The sequence below is a fragment of the Anguilla anguilla genome, chromosome 6 (assembly GCF_013347855.1).
Source record: "Anguilla anguilla isolate fAngAng1 chromosome 6, fAngAng1.pri, whole genome shotgun sequence".
NCBI classification, from domain to species: Eukaryota; Metazoa; Chordata; class Actinopteri; order Anguilliformes; family Anguillidae; genus Anguilla; species Anguilla anguilla.
Window position 1 is genome coordinate 23,790,547 of NC_049206.1, and position 9,725 is coordinate 23,800,271.

Genomic DNA, 9,725 nt, shown 5'->3' on the forward strand with positions numbered 1-9,725 from the left:
ATTGCATAATATAAGAACTGCATGTGGTTCACAGTGTCTCATCACAATCTGCTCTACTCTGCTGTGCTATTCTACTGAGGCCCAGACAGTACAGAAAATATAAAACCAATTTCAGAGCTTTGTTATGTATAGCTCCATGTATTTGCTGCTACAGTTCCTCCTCATGCACTGTAAAGAGTCTGTTTATGAACCAAAAGGCCCATGGGTATATACTTTAATATAGATGCTAACTCCACAAAAGTTCTCTTGGGATAAACCATTTAAGATGCATGTGTGTAATATTTCATAGTTGTGAGACTTGAACCCCTCCCTTTGGATCTGTTGTGTAATTCAGGTAAATTTATTCTACAAAGTCTTCCAATAGAACTGTTCTGTACCTGCATTAGGTAAACCCATGAGACGTGTACAATTGTTGACTCAGAAAACCCGACCAACTGCGTAAACCTCATGCTGGCTAGAAATGCTGAAGAAACAGTTTGGTTCAGTGTAGTTTTAAGGGGAAGTCAAATCCCATTGTGCATGGAAATAAATCAATCAGCTTCATAAAAGGTATTCTACGTTATGTGTTTATGCATTGATGGACCCTGCCGCACGGTCTGGTATTGAATCTCAGTGCAAGTGTAGCTAGTAGTCCGTCAGGGCAACACACAATTTACTGTTTTGTTTTACAGTTCATATGTCCATTTTTCCTGGTGAAAGGGGAAATGTGTGGGTATACAGAGACGCGGTAAAGTTATGGATATTGATAAATGGCAGTTACAACACTCATTCTTTTTTTGGATTCATAAAAAATGAATGCGGAAAAAGGAGAGAATTTTTTTTTCACATTTTCATTTTTCTACATTCTCTCATAGGGGAGGGTGGCAGCTTGCCCTCCAGGGGACTGGTTGCATATCAGCCGTGTGGCAAAACTTTACATTTTTCCAACTTGCACCACAGCATATTGATGTGCCCCCCGAAATGGCCTCTGCTCTGTGCCACTGGATTGCCTCCACTGAAACCCATCATTTCCAGTGCATCTCTCCACGTGTGCGCAAACACACCTTTTCTCTTTTTCCCCCCGGGGAAGGTGGAAAAATAAAACAAATGAATAAAAACAAGCCAACAAATCATAAAATGAGAAGCTGAAAAAACTGACAAAACTTCCTGAGGGTCTGAGAGGAAAAAAAAGGCTCTCAAAAAAAAAAAACCCCTCTCAGCAGCTCATGAAAGTCTATCCCCTCAAAGCACAGCAGGCTGTGCCTTTATACAGGGCCTGACAAAGACAACATGACATGCCCAGTCTGATTACCAATAGGGAAACAGCAGGAAGTCCAGCCAAAAGAGACGAAGCAGCTCTCTCTTCTTTTCGCCCACTCCGCAAGTGACACATGTGGGTTTAAATGGCACAATATTACTTCCTCTGCATTACAAGCCAAGTGCCCGTGGGCTTTGGGTTATTGTTAATGAGGAACACAAACATCTCCATCAGCCTGCACTAGCTCTCTCTTTCAGCAAAATGTGATCTGTGGGTTTAAAAAAAAAAAATAAATAAAAAATAACAATGGATTTTGGTAACAATGGAAGTATATGTCAGAGGTAAGGGCAACGTACCAATGTACTGCCAATATGTGTTAAAGGCACAGTCCATTTATAGGCTTACCTGTCACTCTAGCTGTGGTCAAGTGTGAGTTGTGTAATGTGTGCACTACCTGTAGAGTATGTTGTCTGTGAAGTGTGTACTTGTGCACTTACACCACCGGTTCAGGTCCGTCCAGCCGTTTCATAAATGACTACTGATTTCTTTGTCTGCCATACTGTTTCATGAGGAAGTGCTGGGAGTGTAGCCATGTATAGATGTGACCATAGAATTGATGTTACCTCCAGGACTCCAATCCATGACCATTCACAAGGCCAATAAAGATTCAATGCAATTTGTCTGTCAATTTATGATTGCATGCAGGGTTCATATTTTTTATTCACACAGTTTGGTGAATGCTAAACTCTGCAATTTTTTTCTGTGAATAATAAATTTAACACTTGTATTTAATTGAGAGTGTGCATTAAGAAAAAAATATTGATTCAATCCAAGTCATCTTTGATGCCAAACACTTTTTACATACTTCGTTTTCCAGGCAATCAGTGACAAGTATTTCAGTTTGTAAGCAGAGAGCACTGGGCATGTAGACTCGATTTAGAGACAAACTTAGGCACTAACTAAACATTAGAATGCATCATCAATGGGCAAACTGTCCACTTTTCAAAACTCAAATGTATTGGCTGTGAAAAAATAGATGAAGCATGTATGCAGCATGAAAGGTATTAATTTATTTGGAAAGAAATTAATCCATAAGAGAAATGGAAACTTATCAGTCTCCATTTCAGAGAACCCCGAGAAGCCCCTTCATACATAAGAGCATTAAAAAAAATTGATGACGAGAACAGGCCAACAGTGCATCCAGGCATGCCATTTTGCCAACTGCCAAGAGACTACTACCATATCCAGCCATGTCAAAGGCGTAAACTTCAACATGTTATACATTTTTAATGAATAATTCATAATTAATGGTAAATCAATCCAACTATATGTGGTCTGTCGATGTTCGCATTATGATTTCTATTTATTATGGCCTCCACAGGCATCACACAGAATTGTCTATTTCAGAACAGTACAGCATTAGACATAGTAAGGATGTATATTTTTTTACATTTCACAAGCTTACAAAAGGTGTTAGGTATAGTTAATCATCTAATCATCACAGCCTACATGTCGACAATTTCTGAAATCCATAGTTGCTTGTGGTTCTTTGTCAAATTCACAAAGTAACCCTTTCCATGCACGCAGCCTAATCCCTAAATGTTTTGGATCTTTACCCTTTAGGGTTCTAGTGTGAAGGACAGCTGGGGTCAGTGTTCTGGACATGTACTTTGCCAGCTCATGACTGTGTAACATTTATGGAAAATTTCTGTTTTAATATTACTGTCAACAAAGCCATAATATTAACAAATGAAGCATGCAACATTTAACTTGTTCACTAAAACATCTGTCCAGCTACATTGCTTGTTACTACTGTAAAAATAAGAATGTTAACAGAACATGTACATCACTCAAATTATACCTTACAAACAGCTGCACGGTAGGCTGCACACTGTCATGTCACACATCCGTATCATATGGTTTTGCAGAAGTTTGAAAGTCCCCTTAGGTCTATGTGCATGAAAATGTGCCAGGACATTGGCTGTTATGATTTACTTTTAATTCACCTGCAAAGAACTTAATGTTTACTAGCTTCTCTGGCTAGCAGGCTAAAGTTAACAAAAAAATACCTCATTACTACTGTAATAGAGAGCATCTTGATTAGGCACTTGACCTGCTTCAGTAGTCCTTTCAGAGTATTTTACTGCTGCTCGTTCACATAAAATTTACTGGCAACATCATGTGTGAATGCTGTCAACCCATTAAAATAATGGATCTTCATTGGATGTGTGAACAAGAGAGGCTATTAGCACAACCCAAAAAATTAATGGCAATGTTCTGTGTGTGAAATTGGCTAGAATGTCATTAGAACTTGACTGAAATGTATCTTGTTGAAACAGATTCCATGACAGTTTTTTTTTTCACTGAAGCCTGGTGTAGTAGTAGCAAACGCAAAACTTAATTCAGTTTCCCTCATTCTCTGCAAAATCCTTTTGTACTTATTCATCTCTACCGGGAGGTGGAACACAAAAAACAAGACAGATGAAAAATGGCGGGTCTGGTTCTTTGAAGTTTGTGAAATTACAGAATTTGCACATTGCTTTGTTTCTCAGCCACAGTTGTCTACCGTTTTCACGTTAGATGATACTCTGTGCAGACGAATTGTTGCCTCTGGACACAAATGTCATGTCGTCATTTACATGTTACATTGAATTCCCACCTTTTTTTCAGGTTACTTCAGGTCTAACATTGTATCTTGGTTTCTGAGAGCAGCTGATGGATAACTGTTTTGACACAGGAGCAAACATGAGCCAAAGCAATGTGTAGCATTCTAGGTATGGTATCAAATTATCAAATAATAAAAAATAGCATTATTCATAACACTTACAACAACTAGAATACCTTGCAGCATTCTAGCTGACTTAGCTCTACTGACAATGTCGGTCTAATTGGTTGAAATTTGACTGTTCATAGGCAGAATGTTCTGGTACATTTCAAAGTTTCTGTCTATAGTACAGGTAATTAAACGATTTACATTTTGAAACACTCCTTGGGAGATGTTTTGTGGGTGTGCCATAGTGGTGGAAACATTGGCTCTGCTAGGTTGGTGGTGGGGATTGATATTGTGATTCTGATTTCAGTAACAGGAACCAATTAAAAGTAAAGCATTCTCCTCATTTTATGAGTGAGAGCCAATACAAGCCAGCTTCCTTGCTATCTAGATGGTTCGTTAATGTACAAGAGATTGGTTTGCTAGCAAGCAATGAAATAGAATGAAAATGGCACGCATCTTGTGATGGAAGGTTTGCTAACTAGCTAGCTGTCCTATATGCATTAATTGCTTTGGATCTGTTTTTCAGCTTGTGTCAAAGAGTTCATACAAAGAAGATAAGAGGCTATTATGATGTTTCTCACTCATATTCACACACACCATCTGGTGGTGATGACTGCTTCATGCAGACAAAATTCTGGAAGCAGGTAAACTAAGGTCTTGCTTGCTTTAAGAAAGGTATATGTACTGTGGCACAGCATGGCATTGTTATGCATTATTTAAAAAAAGATCATCAATTTAAGATAAATACAAAATAATTATGGGTTAGGACAAGGGAACAGTCCATGAGTTAGGTATATGACTTATATGATGCCATATAAATTTTGGGTATGTTCAGAAATTAGTGAATGTATAAAACTGTTACAGTTCTCCTTTAATGTCCTTTTAGATTTGCTATTGCTAGTTGAACATAATGGTGTTTTTAATTTATTATTTTACGAGAATTAATTAAAATAAAAATAGGAATTTGATTAAAGTCAGTAAGAATAAAGAGTACTGTGAACTTGCTCCCAATTTAGTTTAAAGAGACCATTAGTTGTGTTTTTTCCTTCCAGTAATCCAGTAATCAAACAAAAATTTCAGATCTCTAACATACCATTCTGGTTTCTCCAAGGTGAACTAATGAATGTTTCAGGGCATCCAATCATCTTACTGGTTTCAAACCAAATATAATTTTCAGTGATTAATCATTTTAGATTTCTATTTTCAGACCTTCCACCATTCAGTAATACTCTCTGATTTCCCTTTCCAGGTCTGGTATTCAAAAATCGTTTTCCAAATACACACAGCACTAGGAATCTGATGGGGAAAATGTTTCAGAGATAGACAAGTAATATGTAATGCTTTCATGGATTTGTGTAGATTGCTCTGTATAGGAGTAATGCTTGAGATATGTGAAATACTTAGTAGGAGTAGGAGTAGGAGAATACTTACATGAAGAGAAATTATTAGAGAGGGGAGGGGACAGGACTAAAGAAAAAAATATGCATCCACCCTGGAAGGGCATTTTTAATGCTTCTAGTGACTTCTTAGGGCCTGGATGATGATTCATGTGCCTCTTTAAAGGAAATGTGTCAGTGTCTCTTTAATTAAACAAACTTGCTCAGTAATTAGTGCGCTGGAGTTGTTAAGAACATGCAATTAGTTTGCTAGGCTTTCGTTACTGCAAGGACTGAGGGTTTCTATAGTGCAAGAATGACAATAAACAACAACAGCATATGAAGAACTGCGGTTTATTGGGCTTCAACATCTGCGGCGATTGGCAAGCTGTTGAATAGTGTCATAGGGATGCTTGTTTTGTTGTTAGCATTTGGTTAGCCTTTATGTTAGATCTGCAATTTACCTGCATAATTGCATCATGCACAGGCATGAGGTTCACTTCCTGTAAAGTTCACTTCCTGATACACACGATGCAACATACATTTCACCAAATATATGCTTCACAAAAACTCAGGAACATTATCCTTAATCAATGCTAACAATGTTTCCCTACATTTATTCAAATAACCTGGTCATGTTTCTTTTATCTGTTCATCTTAGGAGAATGTTTCTTTAAGTGTGTGATGTGGTGAATTGACAGATTTATCATTAATTCTGTCTTTACAGATATGTAGTGAATAACAGCAATCTAAAGAGCTGGTTGTTTCACTGAAATGCTGATCTTGGCTTTCTTGCTGGTTACATCAATGTCGCAAATTTAGACCAGGGTTTTACAGTTTACTTTGTAATGGTCTTGTCTCTGAGCCAAAAAAAACTGATGCAAGGTTTGCATGTGAAATTACAAATACATTTTAGTCATGTGTTTTGTCTTGACAGCAGAAATTAAACATCACCATAAGTTATAGTTCTGTAGTGAGCAGACAAGCTGGCTTGCAGTAGGAATCTGACACGATCCCAATTTTCCAGGTGCACTCTACTGTGTACAACCAGAGTGCATTGTGGTCCCCAGTTTTAATTTTGTAATGTACATATAGCTGTAAGGGTATGCGATGTTCAGCTGAAAGTTAGAATCTGTGTTAAGCTTCAGCTCCTTGTAGTACCTGTTCAATTTAATTTAAATGTGCGACCTCTTCCCCCTCACAGATAATTGTAGAGCAGAAGATTACACTTATGCCTCCCTGGTCAGGTTCGGTGCAGCAATCTGATTACTTCGATGACTGAAATCTCCCTAAATGTAAAATAATATAAAACAAGATGTGTCTTTCTCTGACTCTTGTCTTTTATTTCTCTGCCCTCTTCTTTGTCCTAGTCCTTTGCCCAATGGGAATATGACGGTATGCGTTTTGACCTTGATGTATAACGATTGCGTGTCTTTGAGATGCTCATTGTATTAATCACTGTACTGTTGGCAGGAACTCTGTCTTCAAGTTACCTGCCCCAGGACAACAGACAGAGAAAATTTCGCTTGAAAGCTAATTCCGGGACAGCCAAGTAGCGGAGCACTGTCCTTGTCAAATAAATAAATAAAATATAAAATAAATGTCTGTGCAAGCCCAAATTGTGAAGTGAAGGCTGACATTGTGTACTTTAGCAAAAAGCACATGCTTGTCTGTGGTCTCTTGAATTGGCAGCAGAGGCTGCAGCAATGAGGTCTGATTTTTAAAAAAATGTGATTACGTATTCCAAAATTGGAGAGAAAAAAGATGTTAATGTTGACATTGCAAATTGTTTTATAAATTGAAACCAATTGTATGGAACATTTGGTTGGATATTGCTTTTCCAGTGGATGCTGAAGCTAAAGCTGGGGGTGATTGTAGATGGTGTCAGATGATGTTGCTGGTTGCACCAAATAGCAGAAAATACTTCTCATTGGTAACTGCAACCCCTTTACAGTAAACTGAGCATTAAAGACAAAACCATAACAAACATAAATAAATAAAAGTTTGGATACAGTATGTGACATTTCCCTGTTCATAAGTCCCCACAACGTATTACGACCACAATACTGGTCAAAAGCTGTGAGAATAGATCAGATTGCAGGAAACCAATGTCACAATCTAACACCCCTTCCTGTAAATTGTGAAAAGTTAATATTTACAGCATCTGGAGTTGAGACTAGTTGTGCAGTATCAAAGAAATTTACTTTCTATTAAATTAACTAATTTAAATTTACTAATATAAAACTCAAATGAGCACATTAGTTCATTGGAATGCATTCAGATTTTATATGCGTAGATATGGAATCGACAACAAGAACACTCTACAAAAATCTTGTCAGTTGTAGGCCACATACGTGCTTAGATTGTGTTTCAAATATTTGTATTCCAGACAAAAGGAAAAAACTATGTTGTATCCTGACAAACCTCAAAAAGCAGGAACTCATACTTGTCCTGTCATGAGATTGCTTTCCATACATACTGTACATGTGTTCACCACTCAACCTGTCAGGGGTTGGTTGCTGCGAATTCAAGCAGCGTGAAAACACAAGCATATGTGACTATTTTTACAATCTTCAATACATCGACACACGTCATCAACATCATTACATGCATAAAAGATACATTGTTAAAGGTGGAGGTGACAATAAAGAGGAACAACATTATTAAATTTCTGTCCCTGCATTGTTTCTACCCATATTGTTGAAAAAGATTAAAGAGCCTTTGGATTCCTTTCCCCGCTGTGAGCGCTCCACTTTACCAAGTGTGCCGACCGTCCCACGATGCATTTCACTTCGCTGTCACGCAGGAACCTGTGCTGCCTGGTGTGTTATCTTGATATGAAGTCCCCGGTGTGGAAGTGTGTCTCCCGACTCTGCTTCTCACCTCTTATTTTTCCTCCCTTTGACATATTTCTCGCTGTTCCCCTATGTGGCCCTCGCCAAAGAAATAACAGCGAGTTCTGAAGTGAACTCAACTCCCCGGCTATGCAGTAAATTAAACTTTGACATATTGACAGAAAGGTGATTTATTTTTAAGGTGCACAAATCAAGGAGGAGGGAATGCCAAGGGGGAAGGGGAAGAAACAGCCCCATTGCCAAACAGTGATGGAAAAGTTGTATTATTATTATTATTATTATTTAAAAAGTCAAAGCTACTGTACATTTCCAAGATGATCTGTTAATAGTGTACACTTTGCCCTTGCACTGAGAAAATATTAAGTCTAATAATCAACTTGCATTATTGGCAGTTTATTTATTTATTTATTTATTTATTTTAGTTTGATGCATGAATTTATATTTTTGATTCAACTCTTCTCTTCCTCTTCTCTTTCTTGGTGTTCAGTCCACAGCATGCCACTATGTTCATTGTTCTGTGCATCTATGTCTTTATATTACCTGACATGAAGTTCTTTCATGATTTATACTTCTTTATTTTTTGGGTTCAATGTAATGTAGTTAAAGCAAATGTCTTTGGAAAAAAAAATGACATTGAATAAAAACACCTGTGCCAAATGCCTGAACTTGCCACTGGTGTTTTATTTGGAAACTGATTTAATCATTTATTTTCAGTTAATCATTTTAATTGTAAGTACATATTACAAATAGAAGAAACACATTGTTCAGTTTTTCAGAGCAATAGACAAACCAGTGGCAGGACAGGATTCAGATCATTGCAGCTATTGAGTGAATAAGAGCATTTGGGAAATAACGCAAAGAAAGAAAAATTGAAAGAGAGCAGTACATTATATTAAACCTGTCAGTTACAGAATCTTCATGGGTAGACAAAATTTGCATTGAGGAAAACATTCCGGCGATATTCATACTTTTCTAGCAATTATCTGTGTCTGTATAACTCGCTCTCTCTCTCTCTCTCTCTCTCTCTCTCAGTTTCTCTCTATCCTCTCTCTTTCTCCCACTTCTCTCACCATGCTTATCGCAGTTTTTTATTTTTTACAAAGAGCCTCAAATGACGGCAGATCTGAAGTTCCCTGCAGTGATCTAGTACGCACACCAGATAATGCACCCAGGGACATGGTTAGACATTCTGAACAAGCAAACAGTGCTGATGAGGGCAATATGATTTGTTCATCCTTGGTACAACCACCTCACCAGGGATGTTATGCAATGCAAGCCACTATGCAAGCTGCGGACTGTGAGGGATAACTTCTCCTTGTAGCTGCCTAGCTATAATGTAGGTGTAAACCTTTCCTCTATCTATGTGATATGAATGGGACTGTATAGCTGCACCAGCCCAGTTGGCTGAGACAGCAATATATTAATTGTTCAGGGAAAATTCTGACAAAATGTTATAAACGCCTATTTATAATTATTTGGGTCAT